Below are 21,992 nucleotides of genomic sequence, written 5' to 3' on the forward strand. Positions count from 1 at the left end.
CTCCCAGCTGCAGTTTTAAAAGGGAAGATAGCGGAAGCAAGACGTCTAGAGAGGCGCTTTTGTGCTGTGTCTGCAGCAGAGCGGAGCTGCACTTCCTGTGTCCCCACGAAGCCCTCAGGAGCCTGAAGACATCGCTCTCCGCGCTTTCCTGAGGTCAGGGGAAGGCAGTGACATTAACACACAATCTCCTGCCTTTCCTTTTGCTTGATGATGTTCAAGAAATATAATTTGTCATTTTTTACAGATACATGTATCCAATCAATTGCATAAGCATGATCTTCTTGTATATATTAAACATTGTGCTCTATTTCAGGTCAAGAAAAAGAATTGTCCTTTGTAGTTACTGGCCAGGGAAGTGACAATGAATGAACATTTTACTGCGCGATTACTTAAAATCATTGCAATTTCCCACATATGTACAAATATATAAAATCATTACAATTTCTCAATTTCCTACAAACACATTAAGCTAAACTGGATACAATTTACCACATTCAAGTTCCTACATTTTAACTGTACCATGTTGGTTGCAATAACTTCGGTCTTCTTTCAGAGAAGTGATAGTCTTCCAGTGGCTTAACAGCGCAGCATGTAACAAGGACAACTGGTTTCCAATCTCGGCTTCCCCACATGATCACAGTGTGTGATCCTGCCCAAATCGCTTCACTTCATTGTGCCTCAGTTTAATTGAGGTGTCAAATCTGAGCCTAAACATTAAAGTATTTAGTTCCGGGGGTGTGCTTTGTAAAAATCTCATGTAGCTATGGTTTAGAAGAAAATTATGTTGCTCCACATTGAAATAGGGAGTGCATGTGACAAAGTGACATCTCTTGGTTCACCCGAGGCAGTGTTATCAGGGCATTCAAGGAGTGAGGGGTTCATATTTACAAACTGTGGGGCCCATCTATGAAAAAGTCACCTTGCTGTGGTGCACTGCAGGACAGGAATGTGCTGAATTTAAGGCAATATACTGCATTCCTGCCTTTTCCTCTGTGCTGGCGCCCTTTTGGTAGCCTAGCTCCAAAGCTCCAACTGAGGCACCATGGTGCAAGGGTACCTGCGTTGCATGCAATAGTGTTTTTGTGCAGTAAGGGACACCTTCCTGCACAAAAAACAAACCTGAAAAGCATAGTCCTCTACCTACGTGCGCTTCCTCTCCTGGGAAGGCGTAACTTTTTGGTGCATTTCCAGGTTTATCAGTTCAGGTAAATCTGGGAATGAGTCAAAAACCATGGGAGTTGTATGGAAACGCCCATGCCACATCATGGACTGCCTCCCCAGGGAAGAGTAAGGCCATGCAGCAATTTGTGCTGCGTTGCCTTACTCGAGTTGTATGTAGCCACTCAGTGCCACGCAAAGCGGCCTAGCAAGGCGTCATAAATCTGACTTAAGGTTTGGGTCCCTCTTGCATCATGGTGCAAGAGCGACGCAAACCATCTCATGAATAGGCCCCAATAACTTTTGCCAGATGTCAATTCAGTACTATATGTACACAAGTGACATGCAGGCATTTAAGAAGTAACATATTTCAAATATAAAAGAGTCTTTATATTTTTTTTACAGGACGTTTGCTTTACCATTTATTTGCTAAATCCTTTGATGGCTCAGTTCGTGCTCTGGCTCGAAGATCCAAGCCAGACGCCTGGTTCTGCGTCCCCTAGGAATTTCCAGGCCTGCCCACTTCTAGATCACCCACATCTTAAACAGCAGCCGGGAGAAGACAGGCATCGCCTGAGTTACCCAGCCATCCAGATTATTCTGGGCACAGGCATGGCTGACAGACAAATCTCCCGATCTCCTAATCTCTCCTTCCTTCCTTGTATTGTCAGTGGCGCTGTGACGTGGTGAGCCCCAGTCCCTGCTGGAGACGGGGAGCTGAGGAGGCGGTGACTCTATGAGGCGAACATCAGAGGAGCCGCCCATCCCTTGGCTCGCATGGAACCTGGACCTCTGCCCTGCACCACAGCATGTCCTGTTACACAGAGGCATTCCAGTGCAGGGAGGGCGCCCTCACCATCCAAGGCGCTTAGATAAATAGAGACTCAGGTGCACAATACCTGCCGCTGCTCAGCAGTGTTTGTCCTCTGCTAGTTATGAAAGCAAATACGCATATATAATCAGAAACAAACACAACTACGAGAACGTATGTATTTATCTATGTAGAATGTGTTGCACTCTCTGGAAGCCGAACAGGCCTCTTGTTCTAGTGGGTGCTGCTCCTTTTCCAGGTCGTATCGCTTGTTTCTGGTTCTGTTTCTCTTCCTTCTACTCGCATTCCTTGTTGTTGTTCTTGCTCTGGTCCTCCATGTTTGCTGCTTCAATTTATGATTCGAATACTTAGTCCGCAGCCTTGTGCTCTTGTGTCAGGTTATTCTGTTTCCAATCCTCTGTTACCCTTTTTCCTAGATTCACCTTTTTCAGGCTCTGTCTCCTAGCTGTTATCTTTAATCTTCTGATACAGAGCAGCTGCCTCCTTTTGGCACCATTTAAAACAAGCAATAGCAAAGCCAATAGGTCTGGCCTTGACAAGAGCGCAGTTTTTTGCATTTATTTTCTGCACGAATATATGATAGAAATTAAAATTTTAGAAAAAAAAAATAGTAATTAACAGAAAAGACGTAAAAGAAAGATTGCCCTTAAAGCCCAGTTACTTAGTGCACTATTTCTAATCAGATGTGTGCATGTTATCATGGAAAACGCAGTCACCGGCTGAAGTGTGCCGATCCATTGTCCCATACAGTATGCAATGGTGGCTAACGCAAAATTTCAATGACAGTTTAACTGACAAATCAATGAAAAGGTCTGTCCTCAAGCTCCTTCATGTATGTAAAGATGTGTGAAGTTTTATTTAAGATTTTTTCGTTCCATTCATAAGGCTTGGAGACAGCTAAAGTTGTCTCTAGGTCGGACCTAACAATGTCATGTGGCCAGTACCTAACTTCCAAGCTAAGCACTTCCTCTATTATCCCAACCCTGTATCACTTCCCGAGTAAATACTAGTCAATGCAGTTGTTGTTACTATTATCATTATTAGTAGTAATAGTGTGTATATTTATGAAGCACTTACCACAAGTAGTCATCTGTCATACCCCTACTCTCCATAACAAAACATTCTTCAAATTAGCACTTCCCATACAATTTATTGTGGGGAGTCACATATTGCCAAGTCTAAAATCGCTGTCCCATTATGCCCTTAGGTAAGTCAAACCCAGCTGTAAAATCGGTCATTTGTAGGACATCGACACCCAAAGCCTGACAGTATCATCTCAGAAGTTCTTACCACCTCCCCAAATATCCTGCACAACATAACAACGCAGTCCACACGGATCTCCATGGGGTTTGCTATGTGACGCAGTCTCTCTGAGTTACGCCTGACCCCATGGCTCTGGGTGGAAGCACCCTTTGCCTAGCATTATGTGTCTCCTGTTCTCAAAGCACTTCTCAGGCCCTCTTAAAGCCCATGTGTTGGTAGGCCCCTTGATGTTAGCTCGCACTCTGCATCGCCTTGTTTGAGCAATGCATGGGGGTGAAAAGGAATCGAGAGGCGCCCTATGGGGGTTAGTCGTTGAGGGGATGGGCGGTAGTGACACTGGTTGAATGGTTGCCTGCAGACAGATCACACGGGGACTCCCCTTACCCCAGTGTTTTTCAAACCAGCCGATCCTGCTCCGCCCCTCTTTCTCCCTGATTAGTTGATTTATCCCAGGACTTCCACGTTGAAGAGAAAAGTAAAAGAGGATGAATTGAGAAAGGGTGGTATGTTCCCATCCCCTCATTTCCCTATCGTGCCAGATCCTGACTGTCGAAAAACATCTGGTCTGAAGGGAGGGGGATCTTTTAAGGGAGATAAGTGCCAACCTGCCCGTTCACGTAAGGAATTCTGGGGGAAAATGTGGCAGTGACAGCAGGATGTGAAAAGCAGAGGGCCAGAGGTAGATGCCCTCATCTATGCACAGGGACAGCAGCACAGAATGAGAGTTTCTGTCCTTGTGCCTTATCATTAGATGGCAGCTGATACAATTAAGTGGTGTGTAGGTCTATAGCAGGCATTTAAAGCAAAACTTAACCTCCAAATGGACACATACAAGTGCATGCACACAGAATACAGATACAGCCCCAAGCTTACGCCTCAGAGTATTTTTGATACACCATCGATCACCCTGCGCCACAGCAGCTTTCTGCATCTCCCCTGTTATTGAGTTTACAATGTAACTGAATTCAATATGTGTCTGTCCTGAACCATGATGCACTGGGTGGAACAGGGGCAGTCTCACACAGAGACCTGAGTCACAGTGATAAAAAGAGGCAGTGATTGGGGGTTGAGGTAGCAAACCTGACACTCAATTTGTCGCAGAAGTGTATGTAACTTTCAATGTAAACGGGAAGCCAGGTCGGGGTGTGACATGAAAGCATGTCAAAGACCTAAGAAGAATGTATGAAGAAGTAAACATTAAAGATATACGCATGAGATGCTGGGGTTTAGGGCTATGCAAAGTTTCTGTAATTTACTTTTGTGTAAATATGGTAAAATTACACGTAACTACGCGTAATTACCCAAAATGCAAATCTATCATTTCGTGCTATATTTTTGAGGCAATACTGTTTCATGTCAATTTTCGGTGCCAGGAGGCAGATAAACCAAAAAGACAGCAAACGGTCCTCGCTTGTGTTCTGTTTTCCTGTGCTTGAGCATTTGCAGTAAATTTTTCACAGCGAATTCCACATTCCCCACTAAATTTTGTCTGAAATGGCACATAATTAATTATAGTGGTGTAGGTTGCAGAATTTCAGGAATTTCGGGAATTTCACAAACCAAGCATACTGCAAAGCTATCAATTTTTTTTTCAAATTATGCCTACATAATTCATCCAGGCCTAATGTTAATAAGTGCATCCTGGCTGTGATTATATATATATATATATATATATATATATATATATATATATATATAACCTAGTGGCGGTCACTACTAGGTGGTTATAATTAGAACCTAGTTTCTATTTAAAAAGCATTTTTTTACTTGCCTATATCTTTGGTGCTGCTTGACAAATCTTCACAAAACTTTCCCCAAAAATTTGCCAATCATGTCAGCTGCTGTCTGGAAAGTTGTGAGGTGAACCGTCCAGAGCTCCTGAGAAAAAGGGGGTTCCCAAAGCATGGTTCCCCTATTCATTTTTCCATAGGAATTTTGAACAGTGATATTGCCAAAACTACTGGATGGAATTACACCAAATTTGTCAGAAATTTAGGGCCTGGTCCAGAAAACAACCTTTTTTGTTTTGGAGTAATTCCATTCAGTAGTTCTTGAGAAATTAAGGGGAAAACAAATTTGTATATATAGAGACGCAAAGAATTCACAACTCCTCCCGATCTCCTGTTGGCTGTCAACACTTCAAGCAGTAATTGTTGGCAGCCATCTTGGGATTTGATAGCTGAGTGCCAGAAAAAAAAGTAAAAAGTTAAAAAAGGGGGCCAGGGTACAGAGACCCTGACCCCTTAGCTCTGGTGGTGGGGTCCCAGAGGGACCACCCCATGGCTAAAAACCTTTAAAAAAAACCAACAATTGTACTGATCTACTGAAAAAAAAAGGAAGCGTGGGCTCCCGCGCTTCTGTTTATTATGCACCCGGGTGGGCCAAGTCCTAGGGGCAATCTTTATTGAGTGCGGGGGAGGATTCCTGCCCCTTCCACAGCCCCAGGGACCACCACCTCCCGGGGCAAAATTGAAATTATTTGCGGGGGCCATATGGCCCCCACACCCCTGAGATCAACACATACCTGCGGTAAAATTGTTGGTGTGGGGGAGGCCAGTTAGCCTCCCCTTCAGCCCCAGGGACCACCACATCCCCGGGGCTTCAATTACTTAATAAGCGGGGGGCATCTGCTCCCCTCTGACCGGGGAATCACCATCTTCCCAGGGCTATATCAAATAAATAGGGGGTGGAGTGCCCGGTCCCCCCCCCCACCCGGGGATCACCACCTCAATTGGGCTTCAGTACTATTCAGTGCAGGGGGGCAGCGTGCCCCCCCCCACTGCCTGGGGACCACCACTTCCTGGGGGCTATAATAAAAAAGTAATGAAGGGGGTCCTTTTCGGGCCGCCTTTAGCCCCAGGGATCACAGCCTCCCCTGGAGCTATGTGCACATTGGAGGGGGGCCACATGGCCCCTCTCAAGGAGCTGCTGATGGACATGTAGACCTCCAACCCCCAGAACCAGCTCCTGCTATGTCCCAGGGCACCCACTCTAGGGACATAGCTGCTTGCTGTGGCTTGACTGCAGCTCTGCAGCCAAGCCACAGGAAACACTTCAGTTTTTGACAGCAGGAGCTGTCAAACAGGTCCTGCTGTCAAAAACTGAAGCTTTCATCCCTGTCCCCTGCACACTTGCAGGGAACAAAATGCTTGCCAATGCAATGGCACCACCACGGATGCCTTGAGGAGTCCCGACAGTGCCTGGTAGCCCTTAAAAGGCTTGTTAAACATTTAAAAAAGAAAAAAATATTATAAAACATATATGTAGGGACCTCAGGGAAGCCTTTGATAAAGGACTAAAGTTGCAGACCTTCCATTGAGTGCTTAGGGTTTGAGTCCAGCTGGACTCACTTTCCTCTTTTTGTTTTAAGTACAATTTATTTTAATTTTCAAAAGTGACAGATAATTTTTTTTAAAATGGTATCTTATTCCAAGTATATCAAACATTATATATGATATATTATTCCAAGTATATCATACATCAAAGTCTAAAAAAAAAACCCTGTCTCTCTCCCTCTCACTTGTTTCTCTCTCTTTCACTCAATTTTCCCACTCAGTCATTTACTCACCCACTCAGACACTCACGCACCCTCTCAGAGACCCACTCAGAGCCTTGTGCATCCACTCGCACCCCAGTCAGACCTTCAAGCACCCACTCACAGACCCACTCAGACAGTTACGCACCCATTCACAGACCCACTCAGACTGTCACACACCCACTCACAGAACCACTGACAGCTTCATACACCCAATCACAGACCCGCGCAGACACTGACGTACCCATTAAAACACTGATGTACGCACTTTCACATTCAGACAGACACTCTCACAGCCACTCTCACACCCATATACATCCTTTCACACCTATTCTGACACCCCAAAAGGCTGCGGCAAACTTCTGCCATGCACGGACACAGGGCTGTGTACAGCATGGGGTTGGGGGGGTTCGTCACAGTGTCTGACTGCAGGCCAGTCTTGGGGGCAACCTCCACTGCGCATGGGCGAAGGCCATGCATGGTGCAAGGTTGGGTTTTTATACAGGGTTGGCCTCAGGGCCTGGCCGCAGGTTGAATTAATGTATAGTAATGAACTTGTTGTGCACATAGGATAAAGCCATTTCAACATTTTGATGTATATTTCTTTTGAGAAATGTACATGATTGATGAACATGGAAAGCACCGGGACTCATCTGCCTGTGCTATATGATGTCTTTGTGCTACACAGGTTTGGGGCTAAGCGAACTTAGGTCAGATTTAAACTTTCAGAGACACGGTCGGACTGGGATGCAAAAGCAGTTCTAGCAAAATGTTCATACCAGCCCTGCTCTCTTTCCTCTTGCTCTCTCACCTCTCTCCTTCTCTCTCCTATCAATCAATCAATCACTGCATTTGTAAAGCGCGCTACATACCCGCAAGGGTCTCAAGGCGCTAGGGAGGGGGGGTGCCACTGGTCGAAGAGCCAGGTCTTGAGGAGTCTTCTGAAGGTCAGCAGGTCCTGGGTCTGTCGTAGGATGGTGGGGATAGTGTTCCAGGTCTTGTCGGCGAGGTAGGAGAAGGATCTGCCGCCTCCGGTGGTTTTTCAGATGCGGGGGACTGTGGCGAGGGCGAGGTTGGCTGAGCGGAGGCTTCGGGTGGGGGTGTGGAAGCTGAGTCGGTTGTTGAGGTAGGTGTGTCCGGTGTTGTGCAGTGCTTTGTGTGCGTGGATCAGGAGCTTGAAGGTGATTCTTTTGTTGACGGGGAGCCAGTGCAGGCCTCTCAGGTGTAGTGTGATGTGGCTGCGGCGGGGGACATCGAGGATGAGTCGGGCCGAGGCGTTCTGGATGCGTTGGAGTCGTCTCAGGAGCTTGTCTGTAGTTCCTGAGTAGAGGGCGTTCCCGTAGTCGAATCTGTTGGTGATGAGGGCCTGGGTAACGGTTTTTCTCGTGTCGAGGGGGGTCCATTTGAAGATCCTGCAGAGCATACGGAGGGTGTTGAAGCAGGACGCAGAGACGGCGTTGACTTGCCTGGTCATGGAGAGAGTGGAGTCGAGGATGACCCCCAGGTTGCGTGCGTGGTCCGTGGGTTCCGGGGCTGTGCCTAGTGACGTGCGCCACCAGGAGTCATCCCAGGCTGATGGGGTGGGTCCGAGAATTAGGACCTCCGTCTTGTCTGAGTTCAGCTTCAGTCTGCTGTCCTTCATCCAGTCGGCTACGGCCTTCATTCCTCGGTGGAGGTTAGCTTTGGCGGTGTGGGGATCTTCGGTGAGGGATATGATCAGCTGGGTGTCGTCGGCGTAGGAGATGATGTTGAGGTTGTGTTGTCGTGCGATGTGGGTGAGGGGGGCCATGGAGATATTGAACAGTGTCGGGCTGAGGGAGGATCCCTGTGGGACGCCGCAGATGATCTCGGTGGTTTTGGAGCAGAAGGGTGGGAGGCGGACGCTCTGGGTTCTGCTGGAGAGGAAGGATGTGGTCCAGGCCAGGGCCTTCTCTTGGATACCGGTGTCATGGAGGCGTGCTGATAGGGTGCGGTGGCAGACCATGTCAAAGGCTGCTGATAGGTCCAGGAGGACCTCTTTCTATTAAGTGACACATGTTCCTGCTCTAGTTTTTCGACAGAGCTGGAGAAAGTGACAGAGGTGCATGTGGCGACCTCCTGTAGTGGTCACCTTCCCAAAAGAAATGCATTCCAAAGTCTCCAGCCTACAGGGAAAATGGCTTGTGGAAAGAATAGGCAGTCCGAGCCCATTCAGAGGTGATATTTAAATATTCGAGTGGGGGGGTCTTGGCATCTGTAGATGTGGCTATGCAGTCTGTGAAGAGCCCCATGCAGATTCAGAGATTAACACAGGGAGTATGGATTCATCTGCTTCTGCTGTTTGATGTTATCTCCATTGCTTGTAGAAAATAACATTGTTTTAAATAAAAACACCATTAAATTTCTGTGAGTGTACTTTCTCATTTGCAGTTTGCTCGATGTGTCTTGTGCCATACTGCCAACAGGAAGAAAGTGGGTTTGTTCTTTTGCGGAAGAGTATGTCAGACATACTTCTGGTGGATGACATTTTAGGAGTTACTTGTGATCATTATTGAGGTGGGTGGAGGTGTGAGCTCATGCACAACGTTGGTAGGATTAACAGAAGAGCTAGAGAGGAATGGGTGCAGGAATATGACTTTCAGATGAAGGAGTAGAGGTTGTGATCTTGTAAAAGAGTTGTGGGCAATTTGCGGAAATACAATAATGGAGAAGAAAAATAGGGATAAAAGCAAACATGAATGTGACAGAGTAGGTTGTGCTTAGAGAGGAGGCATGCAGAAGATTGAACTAAACAGAGGGCCATTTAAAAAAAAAGGATCAGCGACAACCAGAAGTTTTCATGCCTTATTATTTGATATAAAGGAGGATATTTTTGAGGTAGCATGCAGTTTGAGGATGCAGGACTATACAAAGAAACATTATTATATGCATGTGAAGATTGTGGTATATTAGGTATTTTTGATAGGTATAAGAATCAGAAAAGCAGTCTGTCTGCTGCTTGGCTACTGCTAGACCACAGCTTCAGTCTGGTCAGTTTAAGGGTTGGAAGCGAAAAATAATGGCCAGACACATATGTCGAGAAATATCAACAACCTCTCTCCTAAGAGCACTCTGTGGAGGTGTCTGTTTCTTTAAAATAACAAGCCGTTCACTTTCCACCACCAGCAGCCCGCACTGGTGATGCATCAATGCTTTTTAAGTAAACATTTCACACGTCAATGATGTACTTTTGTAAACTGCTCATCCTGAACTGCATTATTTCAAGGGGCTCTCAAATGTGATGATCATAGAAAAGGGAGAAAAGAGAAGAAAATGATTTGCCCAGGGTCATCTATATTTGCCCTCATTCCCACAGAATCTTCAGACTGGCCTATGCAGTTGCAATCAAAATATCCTTTGGTTTTTCACAATATTAGACAACAGCAGAGCAAACACACCTTCTGCATAGAACGACTGCACCTTGGGCAGGAACTGTGCATGCTTCCCTCCATCAGAGGACAGACACAGCTAGGGTTCCCTGACACAGGATAGGTAAAAATTAAGAAGCAAGTGTGCAAGCTTTACTTCTTCACAGAACAGACACAGCATGGCAGTAGCAGATCAAGCTTCAATCTCACGGAAGGCAGTAAGTACAATATTCCATTCACTGCAGAATAGATCCAGCAGGGCAGACTAGTACACACTTTCATTGATCAAACCGTGTGCACTGAAGGCATGAGTTACATGTGGGTTCCAGACAGATCTCGGGAGCAGGTGCTTAAGCCACTGAGAGGACTGTATGGGCAGATGAGTGATTGAATATGCGAGCTCTGACACCCTTCTCAGTTATGTTCTAAAACAGCATCCTGATAGTCCAGCTGCTGAAACTTCGAGACCTGCTGTTTGTGTTGAGTCTTTGGTGCTCCATGTACTGAGAAGTAGACGTTACCTAGTAGGTCATTTTTGAAGCATCATCGCCACAGTGTAAGTAAGGACTAGGCAGGCACAAAGGTGCCAACCTCATAAAAAACAAATCTGAATGTGCACCCACCAGGCTCTGTGTAATCCCAACCTCTGTGCAGCACCTGTTCAAAATGCGAGGGCCCCCAGCAATCCACACACTTGCTGTTACAAAAACCCTCTAATTCCAGAGAAAAATAAATGCATGCCTGTCCTTTACCAACCACCTTACCTTTAAATCAAAATACAAACCTTCTGCCTCCAGCAAAATAAATGCATTTACTGCGTCCCCAGCCCCTCTCCCTACACTGCATACACCTGCCAGGACTCTCCAAGGGATGCTCAGTGTCTGTGCAGATAGCTGCCTCCCTCACAGCGCAAGTGTGGGCCAAGTGCAGAGGAGCTGGGAGAAAGCGGCACAAGCCATGGCCGCAGGGCCTGCTTTAGAGTTAGAGACTCCTGGTGCAAAAAACTTTTTTGGTACCCTCCTCCCCACAGTGGCCTCCTTCTCCACAGATTCCTTCACAATCACCTTCCAACAATGCCACTCATCTCTCCACAGCCCCTCTCTCACATGCATTTATTTTGTGTTATAGCATTACTCATACCAATCCCAGGGTTTCAGAGCACTTTGCATCACACACACGTTCTACAGAGGCAGGGAATTTTATGTGTGTAAATAAGTCTATTGGAAATGTTACACAGATCTATGAGGATTACCGTTTTGTGATCTGCATGTACACGTTCCTTGGAGCAGGCATATTAACCCTCTGCAGTACTTTATGATGAGTCAAAACTGCCACTAGACAAAACTTCGATCTCTCTACAGCAGAATTTTTTTTTCCTGCATTATCTTGACATTTTTATTGTTGCCTGAAAACTGCTGAACCGCAAAGAAACAGCAGGTGGTTTTAAAGTAAAAGTTACTTCTGAACACAGCGTCCCTCCCGAGGTTAGCACTAGGTGCGGCTGCACCGGTTGCACTTCTCTAAAGTCAGCCCTCGTGGTGCCCCCGACTCCCAGGGCCTGCTTGCTGCTCCTGTTGAGGTGGTTGCTGCCGCAGGGTCCAGTGGCTCTTCTCTCCTAGCAGGCGGTAGGCTCCTCGGATTACTGCCCACGCTTATCTTGGTAATTTGGTAACACAGTATGTACTTACGTTGGATGACACTCACCAGCATCTCAGTGGTTTGAAACTGTTTCCTTTTGTCATTGCCATTGAAAGGCTGCAGGAAAACATATGTATATAAGGCATTTTTTTAGAAATATATTTTGTTTGCTTTTGTGCGTCGCAGAGCCCACACATGTAGTGGGTTACGGGAATGGCACAGCCAGTTATGCAAGCATCTTAGACATGGTTAAAGACTAATTTTTAAACATATTTATTGGGGAGGAGCCTGTTTTTCTTCAAATGATAGTGTTTATGTATTAATCATCAAGATTATGATAACATAAGCCAGTTTCATGCTTTCTTCTATTTGAATGTGACCTTGTAATACGCTACATGGCCCCTGTTGCCTCGTTTTCCATGTTGTAAGAAAGAATTGTAAGCTTCACACTAAACCACTGGAGCTTTCGCAGGAACATTGAATGCAATTTTTCTAACCATGGCAGCCTGGCTGTCCCAGGGTGCAGTGTATACTTTGTTTCAATGACATTGCCTGAATAGACTCTGAGAGCATCTGAAGCTAATGTAATAGTATCATGAGAGAATCTTCAAGTGCGTTCTGTGGTAAAATGTTCTTCTTGCTTGTCACCCATTGATGGATACCCGGGGAGCCATGTTCATGAGTACCAAATGTATGAAATCCCTTGTCTACAATCCTACAAAAGGACCTGCTTTTTCACTGATCTGTGGTCTAAGTTTCCCCGTCTTAGTAGGCAAATCTATGCTAGATTTTCTTTGGAACTTTCTGAGTTCTTTGAACTTATGGTTTCTGTACTTTGTAGGAACTGATTGATGGCTCAGCTTTTGTAATTTTGCTTCATATTCTTTAAGTAAACCCTTCAAACCTTAGCATGTGTGATGTTCTTGTGGAGAATGCTACAGTTTTATTCTAATGTGTAAGGTCTACAAAAGAGAGATGTGTCCAGTCGGGGGACACCAAAGTCCATGAAGGCACTACACCACTCCGAATACAAGCAGCTGGCTTGCATTAGGCAAGTAACAGAGAGATAGATTCCTGCGCCGACATTGGTTATTGGAAAATGTGTGCAATCGGGATTTGTGTTAATGCCTCAGCAACAGTACACAGCTTGAAATAATTTGCTTGTGCGTCTTGTGTGCATGTGTGTGGATGCTGGTGAATCTGTACAACAGCCACTCACTGTTGAGAGGATATGTACTCTAATAATGTGCTGGAACTTTTACTGTTAGGCTGATTGTAGTTTGTTTCAATGACGTGGGCTCTGACAGAGCTGGATTAATATAAATGGGATCAATGAATTAAGTTGCGCTGGTGCGACAAGCTGTCACGTCTTGTGGCTATTGATTGTGGCTTATGAAGCTGTGTCATGCTTGGTGAATGTTGTTTGGCGACTGGAGCACGGTGTAGGCTAAGTTATAATGTGTAGAGCTTACTGGGTTGTTGAGTTTGGACTTTGGTGCCAGTTAGTTGCAGAGATACTGGCATAAGGTCAACCACAATACCGTTACTTCTGTCATTACGCCACATGTTCTCTCGATAGATCACAATCCACAAAGTCTTTTAACATAATTTGGCGCCCAATTAACAAGCATTGGTTAAGCCAATAAGTTTGTGAAAGCTGTCACCCTTCTCAGTTAGGTGTTTTAGTTTTGAAGTCTGACTAAATATTTAAAGAAAACCTGTTAGAGCTGGAAAAAACATGTTTTCTATAAGCAGTGCATCTGTGAGATAAATCATTTAGGGCCAGATGTAGCAAATAAAAAATTTGCGAGTTGCAAAGTGCGAGTCCATGCGACTCGCAATTTGCAACTCGCAAATTGGTATGCAGTACGGTGTCTCAGACACCGACTGCAACTCGCTATGGGGTCGCAATTACCCACCTCATCAATATTCATGAGGTGGGTCGCAAATTGCGGCCCCATAGCGAGTATAGGCACTCGCAAACATGGAGGCCTGCTGTCGTCAGCAGACCTCCATGTTCGTGACTGCTTTCAATAAAGCAGTTTTTTTTTTTTTAAGTGTAGCCCGTTTTCCTTAAAGGAAAACGAGCTGCACTTTAAAAAAAAAGCGAAACCTTTTGTTTCGGTTTTTTTTCAGGGCAGGTAGTGGTCCCTTGGACCACTACCTACCCTGAAAAAATATTTTTGGGTCCATTCACAAAGTGGAAGGGGTCACGTGGGGACCCCTTCCAATTTGCGAGTGGGTTACCATCCACTTGAAGTGGATGGTAACTGCGACACCATTTGCGACCGCGTACGCGGTCGCAAATGGTATTGCATACCACTCAGACTCGCAAATAGGAAGGGAACACCCCTTCCTATTTGCGATTCTGAAATGCATATTGCGAGTCGGTACCGACTCGCAATATGCATTTCTGCATTGGGAAATGCATTTAGCGACTCGCAAACGGCAATTTTTGCCGTTTGCGAGTCGCTAAACGTTTCCTACATCTGGCCCTTAATGACTAATTATTCAGTATATGTTTGGAATATAAAACTTTGCAATGTGACCACTCAATATGAGGTGAAATTATACCCCAAGCAGCAAATAGCATGTGATAAGAGAGAAACACTCAAATGGGCAATGCTAAAGTCCACTCTTTGTACATTTTAAACAATTAGTAACAGTAGGCCATGTAGGTGCTGTGCTGTCAAGCCAGACCTAAAAAGGACCATGAATCAAATCTCTCATTTACGACCAAGGCATCAGAAACGTAAGAAACATTTCAATTTTTAGTGTACTAAAGAACTTAATGCAGCAAAACATAAACTCTTCTCACTTCAGGGTAAATGGAATATTGACCTTTGCCTGAAGCCGGACTTTCTTTGAAAAAATGCAATAATACTTACAAATGAATGATCACATCTGTTAAGTTTTCTTTTTATACTAGCAGGATTTTTCTGCTCCCAATGTATCATCAACTCCATTTGTGACATTGCGCCTAAGCAGTGCTTAATTTGTGCTTGTTGTTTCCGGTACAGGGCATCAGCACTTATTTTTGAGGGGTGGCACTTATTTTTCTGTCTCAAGCATTTACTGCAAGCAAAAGTCACACCTGGGAAAGACGGAGGAAGAGAAAAACGAAAAAGCGTCACAATGGGAGAAAGCAGAAAGCTGTAAGAGTGATCTGAAGGGGCAGAGAGTGGCTTTAAATGGAGTGAAGAGGCCTGAGATGGCTTCAGGATTACGCTGCCTCAGAATTCAGTGCTCGCACATTTAATTGCAGCAGCCGCGTGTTCAAGAGGAGGGCTTTGGGCACTGGCACCTTTTTATTTACAAATTAAGCACTGCGCCCAAGCATGAACAACGTCTGAGCAGCTCTACTGATAAAAGCAACAAATTTGCATACTTCTTAATTGATCTAATTTACAGCAGCTTCGAAAGACAACGTTCCGTAACTTGCACTTTATAAGGCACAACTATTTTCAACTACCTCTCTAAACTTGATCCAGAAACTCTAGTAGGCAAAAGTAAATCACCTGGCTCACTACAAACTACTTAAGAGGTTTGTTGTGTTTTGCTCAGAAGTGAAGTAGTCAATCAAAGCCTCCTTATTAACAGGTATAGTTGCATTGCTGTTCAAATATGCTGTTGTGGTCCCTTTGCTTAAGAAAAGAGTCCCTAACCCCAGATAACACGGTAAACTACTGCTCAATTTTAGAGTTGCCTTATATGTCTACAATCCTTGTGAGATCTTTGTAAAATCAACTCTCACTTTTCTTGAAACCTGCGACGTTCTTCACACCATGCAACTACGCTTCCAACCAGGAGACATGCCCAGGGGTGGTAGTTACAGCTCCTGATGACCTAAATTGGCTAACAGCTTCAGGTACCCTCAGCAGACTATACCCCTTTAGATTTTCACGCTGCCTGTTTTTTACAGTGAATACTCCGCTAATATGGCTGAGCGTCTTGCTGTCAAGAGCACAGTACTTACCTAACAAAAAGTTTTTGAGACCGGGAATCAAAGAATATGTAAGTGAACCAAGGACAGTTTTCTCTTCCTTGCAACTCATGAGCTGGGGTGTGCCTGAGGTGTTAATTGTATCGCTTCTACTGTTCAATCTACATGTCTTTCCACCAGCTTTTGGTTATGAATGTTTATGTATACCAAGGGCACACAGATAGTTCTGGCGATCAGGGGTGGCATTGCTTCCAAAACAGTGTGCTCGCCATAAGTAATTTCATCAGGAGTGGACTACTGCAATGCAGTGTGCCACAAGCTGCCAATCCCGTCCATCCAGGGAATGCAACTCACTCAGAACACTCACTGAACTGGTTCCATAGCTCACCCTCACACTGGCATCTTTAGACTCCTGCCAACCTTGTAATTGATTAAGTTCAAGACATTATGCGTGGTACATAAAGGTAATGTATTTCGAATTCCCACTAACCAATTACCAGTCAGTTTTTTGAAAATGTATAGAAACTTTAACCATAAATAAAATCTTTTATTAAAAGGGATGAGTAGATGTCCTCAGAAAACCAACATTATTCACTTGAGTGGTTCAGTGCAGGTAGCGTTTTCATATAAGCCAGTGGAGCCGGAGGTGGGGAAGGGAGGCACATACATGCTGGCTCACTTTGTTCATACTGTAGACCTTCTAATCAGTGTTCCTATGCAGCCTCTGGGTCCTAATACAACAACACTGAGGATCTTCTACCAGAGCAGAGCAGATACAGGCCCTCAATGGTGGCGTGGTTGGAAAGTTGGCCGATCCAATGCTGGTGGATAGGATTCAGCGCTGCACGGGCCTCTGGTACTTGAAAACAAGCAAACTTCTCTGTGTAATGAGGGAAAAGTGTGGGGTTCCATTTCTTCTTCAAAGCTCAGTGGACACCAGCAAGGTACTCCAACAGTGAAAGCTGGATTTCCAGTGATGCACCAAGAGGGCATTAATCACAAGATTCCCCAACGAAGCATTTAAGGTTTTTGCAGTAAACTTACTTCACAGCAAACTTTGGAGGTTTCCTTACAAGCTTCTCGAATCTCATCTGTAACTTCCAGGAACTTTCAGATGACGGCAAACACATTTTTTGTTTCACAACTCCTCTATTCCTTTATCTCAGTTTTTTCTGTACTTCAAGGAAAACCCAGGTGTTGAGGCAGAGGAACCCTCCTACCTGATGTAAATACACAGCGCCTATCAAGCAGCAAGATCATATCCTTTAAGGATGTTGAAAATAATGATTTACATACATATTTCTAAATTTGTTTTTGTTTTTCATTGTAGATGCTGTACATCTGGAGTATTGTTTGTATCCACATCAGTGACAGTAACACATGCCAGGAGCTAAGATATTCCTCTGTGTGTCTACTGCGTGGGTTGTCTAACTAAAGATGAACTACATCGATGTTGTGATCTGGGAACAAAGCAGTCAACCGACCAACTCTGTTGTCTTCGTGGTTTCAGTTGAGCACAAAATATGGACTTATAGTCCATATGCACTTTATAACTGCATAGTGCTCATTTCAGTAACATTCTTACTATACTAGTAGAATACAGTAAACAAGACCACCGCATACCTGTCCATGTTTGTTAGGTCAGACCCTTAATACCCTCTTCTAAAGCTCCCTTTGGACTTATTAAGAGGTAGGTAGCCGTGTAATACACCAAACATTCACAGGTGCCTGTCTGCAAAACTCTTATTTCTACTCTCATACTTTTGGTGAGTGAACAACACTCACTCATTGGTCTCACTCCTACTTGACTTGGCTCTCCACTTTGCATTTGGTTCTGAGCAGGGAAATGAATCAGAAATCTGTGTCAGAAGTTAAAAATCGTTGTCAGAAATCTTCCTGAAACCAAAGCAGCCATATAGTATATGGTAAAATCAAAATGGAGAACGGCAAATCGAAAAGGAAAACTCTCTGCACGTTCAGGTCATTCCTTTTTAGTTTTATTAAAACAATCTTTTACTTCAGCTGTTTACTTGAGTAAAACAAAAAGTATCCCGAGTGGGCCACAAAAACCTGCCTCACTCAGTGTTCTGCTGTGAGTAAAATGCATTTACTGAACCAGCGGATTTCCTGCTGGGAGTGACGGCTCTGCCGGGCAGGTATATGAAGATGTGGAGGGCAGGCCTTCCCTTGGGTAGATGGAGGCCCGAGCCAAGGAGTAAAGTTACTAATCCTCTTAAGCCAAATACCAGCATAATGTGGCTTTAAGACGTTTTGTATCCCCCGACTGTACTTCCCAAAAGCATATTTTAAAAATCTTCAAAAAGATACAGATCCCTTAACCTGCTTCATCATCGCATTTATTTGAAGACATGACAAAGGGATTTTATTTTAATGTCACTGGTGGCAAATTCTTATGTTTTTCCATTCTATATGTTTTCTAATTTTAGACCATGCCAGAATGCAGGTAGAGCAGAAGAGAGGGCCGTTTACACCTTTATTTTAGTTCTCTGTACTTTTTATTGGCATTTTTGAAATCATATTAACAACTGGTAATGATTGGGAATTCGTTTGTCATGAGCAGACGGTAAATTGCAGTACCTCACAAAAGGGCACACCTTTGGATGAATTGATTACATTGACAATAATTAAAGGCACAAATGATAAAGAATGGGCTTCATGTGTAGTTTAGCCACTACTGTCTCTAGGATCGCTAGTTTTAAACATATCCAAATTGATATATGACATAGAGCATACCTGGCACCCAGTACATTATCCATGTTTTACACAAGTATCTGCCCAAACGCCCTCGCTGGCTTCTGGCATGTGTTCTGAGGGTGTACCTCATTGTAACATTTTCACAGGAATTCACGAATTTTATTTCACAGATTAGGTCCTAACAGGACCTTTTTATGTATTTTATGGAATTTTCCTTGAGTAAGTAAGTATGTATAGATTTATGTATGCACGTACATATGTATGTATGTGTGCCGCACTGCTATGGTATGGACCAAGCCAAAACTCAGTAAAGCTCTGTACAGGGTCAAAAACAAACATAAAGTCAACGAGTTATAGGAGAGGTAGATGGGTTATGGGCAATTAATGCATTGTGCTGCAGTAATCTTTAAACAATTGAGTTTCCAACTGTTTCCTAAATTAGAGCAGCGTTGAGGCGCTCCTGATGGATACGCGGACGGATGTTGTTCCATATCCTGGATGAGCAGATGGAAAAGGTTCTCTCCTAGGCTACCAGGACTTTTCAGTGAATTTTCTGGAAATTACCATGAGTTATGGGGCAATTCTGCACAACTCCGTAACGAAATGTTCTCCACAATAGCAATAGTAAATGTCCATTTGCCTATCTACTTCTTAAATTAAATGGGCAATGCATGGTGTATTTTTTTATGATAGGCTAGCAAAGCATTCGAGAATGGATTTGAACAGTTTAGAAACCGATAGGTTCATATCCTCTCCTTTAGCGCCATCTTTTGGCCGCGGATCTGTACTTTAGCCCACATTGATAATTTTTTCGAGAGCAACTTATTTCAACAAACGGCCCAAGTCTCAGCTCTGAAGGATGATTAAGTGTGTTATGCAAGGCCAAAAAATTGAAACTTAGCATTAACATTTGTTAGAGCTGGATATATAAAGCTAAATCTGCGCGTGGAAATTTTTGCACATATTAAATAAAGTATGTCTACTATATTATATGTGTTACAAAATAAATGCTAAGGTATATATAAATCTGAAATTACAAACCTAGGCCCATATTTATACTTTTTTAGCGCCTCATTTGCGCCGCTTTTTGACGCAAATGCGGCGCTAAAGAAGTATAAATATGGGTCCTAATGTCACTACAATTCATAGTAAGCTCTGAGTTAATGCAAACCACTGAGCACATCACATAGGCGGAACGGCGTACAGCATATACTTACGTCCTGAACCATTCAAAAAAGCAGGGGAAATGCACTCCTCACCGCAATCTAATCACACAACTACCAACTATTCCCACAGCCTCGCCTTCTTCAACTTTTAAACGAACTACAGTTTGGAGCAACACAACTATTGAAAATGCAGCCCATCCCACAGAAGAGGATGAGGACGCAGACACTGCCTTAAACGTTATCATTGAGCACTATGTAGAACTGCATGGTCTGCCCCCTCTTACCCTCTGTGCAGATGAGATGCAGGCCACCTGCAGGACATCATCAATGGGGTGAATCAATTATTGGGGGAAGTACACACCACGTGGGAGATTTTTAAAAGTGGTAAGATGAGAGGAGGTGTGCGAAGAACACGTTTGTCAGAACACAGCTGGGAATTGCGTTCTCTGGTGACAGGCTCATAAGATGCCTCAAACTGACCACCATGGAGCAGCTCTTTACCATGCGCCATGCCGTAGAGCATTATCATCTTCAGGCATTGTAAGATCCACACAACTACAGATAACAATTTATATCAGCCCCCGCATATGTCACAGTGCCCACAATCAGCATGCAAGTCAGTCACACATTGAAGCCAAGACCAACCCATAGAGCACAACACAAACACTTATCTAAAAAATAAAGCAGCAACCATCTGCCTTTAAACACCCATCTCCATCCAGAGCCATAAATGGTAATTGTCAGCAATTAACTCTGTATTTTTGCCAGACCTCGTGATTTCTCCGTGTGTAGGGTCAACAGGAGTGCACATGTTTAGTGTGGCAAGGGTAAACCCAGGACTGGCCCCACACACCTTTGGCCTTGCACAACCATGTTGGTGTCTCAGTAATATTGGTCCTACCCTTATCTTAAAGATAAATGCTACACGACTTTGAGTAGAAAGTGATGTTATCATATTTCGTAAGGTACTGGATGGGATGTGCTGCACCTTGTAGGATACGCATAGAGGGTTATAGTGTGGATTCTGGTTGTCCATGGCCCTAAACTGAGGGTCATGAAACAAAGCTGTCTCAGACAAGAGAGAGCCTGGAGAACCAATTAAAGTGATAGTGAGAAAACAATACAAAGAACTAATGCACGATTACAAAAAACGTATTGTGGAGGAGAAAACTAAGGCCCATATTTATACTTTTTGATGCAAAACTGCGCAAATGCAGTTTTGCGTGAAAAAGTATAGTGTCGGCTTGCATCATTCCAGCACGCCAGCTGGGTGCCAAATTTATGGAATGCCGCAAGCTGGTGCAGAGGGTTGGGTAGCATAAAAAAATATGACGTTAGCTGGGTGGCGGGCGGCGGTATGGGGGTTTTGCACCAAACAAATTACGTTAGGCTGGTTAGAGGCAAAAACATTCCTCTAAACAACCTAGCGTCATTTTCTGATGCAAAACCATCCATACCACACGACTCCTGTCTTAGAAAAGACAGGAGTCATGCCCTCCACCCCAATGGCCAGCACAGGGGACCAGTGTCGACTGGGCATGGCCATTGCACCCTGTGCCATGCAGGGGATCCCAAGTTAGGCCCCGGATGGCACTTTAATTTGAAAAAAAAAATACTTACCTATACTTACCCTACTTATCTTGGATGAGATCCCCCATCCTCTGGTGTCCCTCTCGTGTGAGTGGGGGTGTTCCTGGGGCTTGAGGAGGGGACCTGTGGATCCATGCCATGTTGTTTGCACCATTATTTTGCCCCTCATCCACCCGTGCGTTATTTTAGCATGGGGGATAAATATGGGGCTATGGGGTTAGCACCATTTTTTAGATTGGAATGTCTACTTTGCATCTCATTGACGCAAGGTAGGTGCACGCATCTAAAAAATGGTGCAAACTCCAATATTGTGACTTTAGACAGGTCTAACGTCAACATAAAAATCTGGAGTTAGTTTTGCGCTGAATTTGCGCAAAAAAACTGGAAAAACCTTCCTTTGATTCTAAGGTTGAGAAAAATTATCGACCAATTTCACAGCTCCCTTATCTTTTTTCATATCTTTTTATTATTTTCCATGTAGTTGACACCGTGCATTGCAAGATATGGCAGTACTAGTGTGTGGGCAAGATCAGCCCAGTTATCGTACACAGCAATATATCCGTATGGTACTGAAAGGAGAAACATCAGCAAATGTTAATACGAGCGTCAAAATCATGGAAATGAAAAAAGAAAAATGCAACACTGAACAACTATATCAGCCTCGCTTGTCTCCCCGCTCCCACCATCCAAACCCCAATTTCGAGGAAAAAAAAACAATATCACTCAGCAGCAGCCTACAAGGCCTAAGAGTCACAACGTTAAGGCT

The sequence above is a fragment of the Pleurodeles waltl genome, chromosome 7 (assembly GCF_031143425.1).
Source record: "Pleurodeles waltl isolate 20211129_DDA chromosome 7, aPleWal1.hap1.20221129, whole genome shotgun sequence".
Classification (NCBI taxonomy): Eukaryota; Metazoa; Chordata; class Amphibia; order Caudata; family Salamandridae; genus Pleurodeles; species Pleurodeles waltl.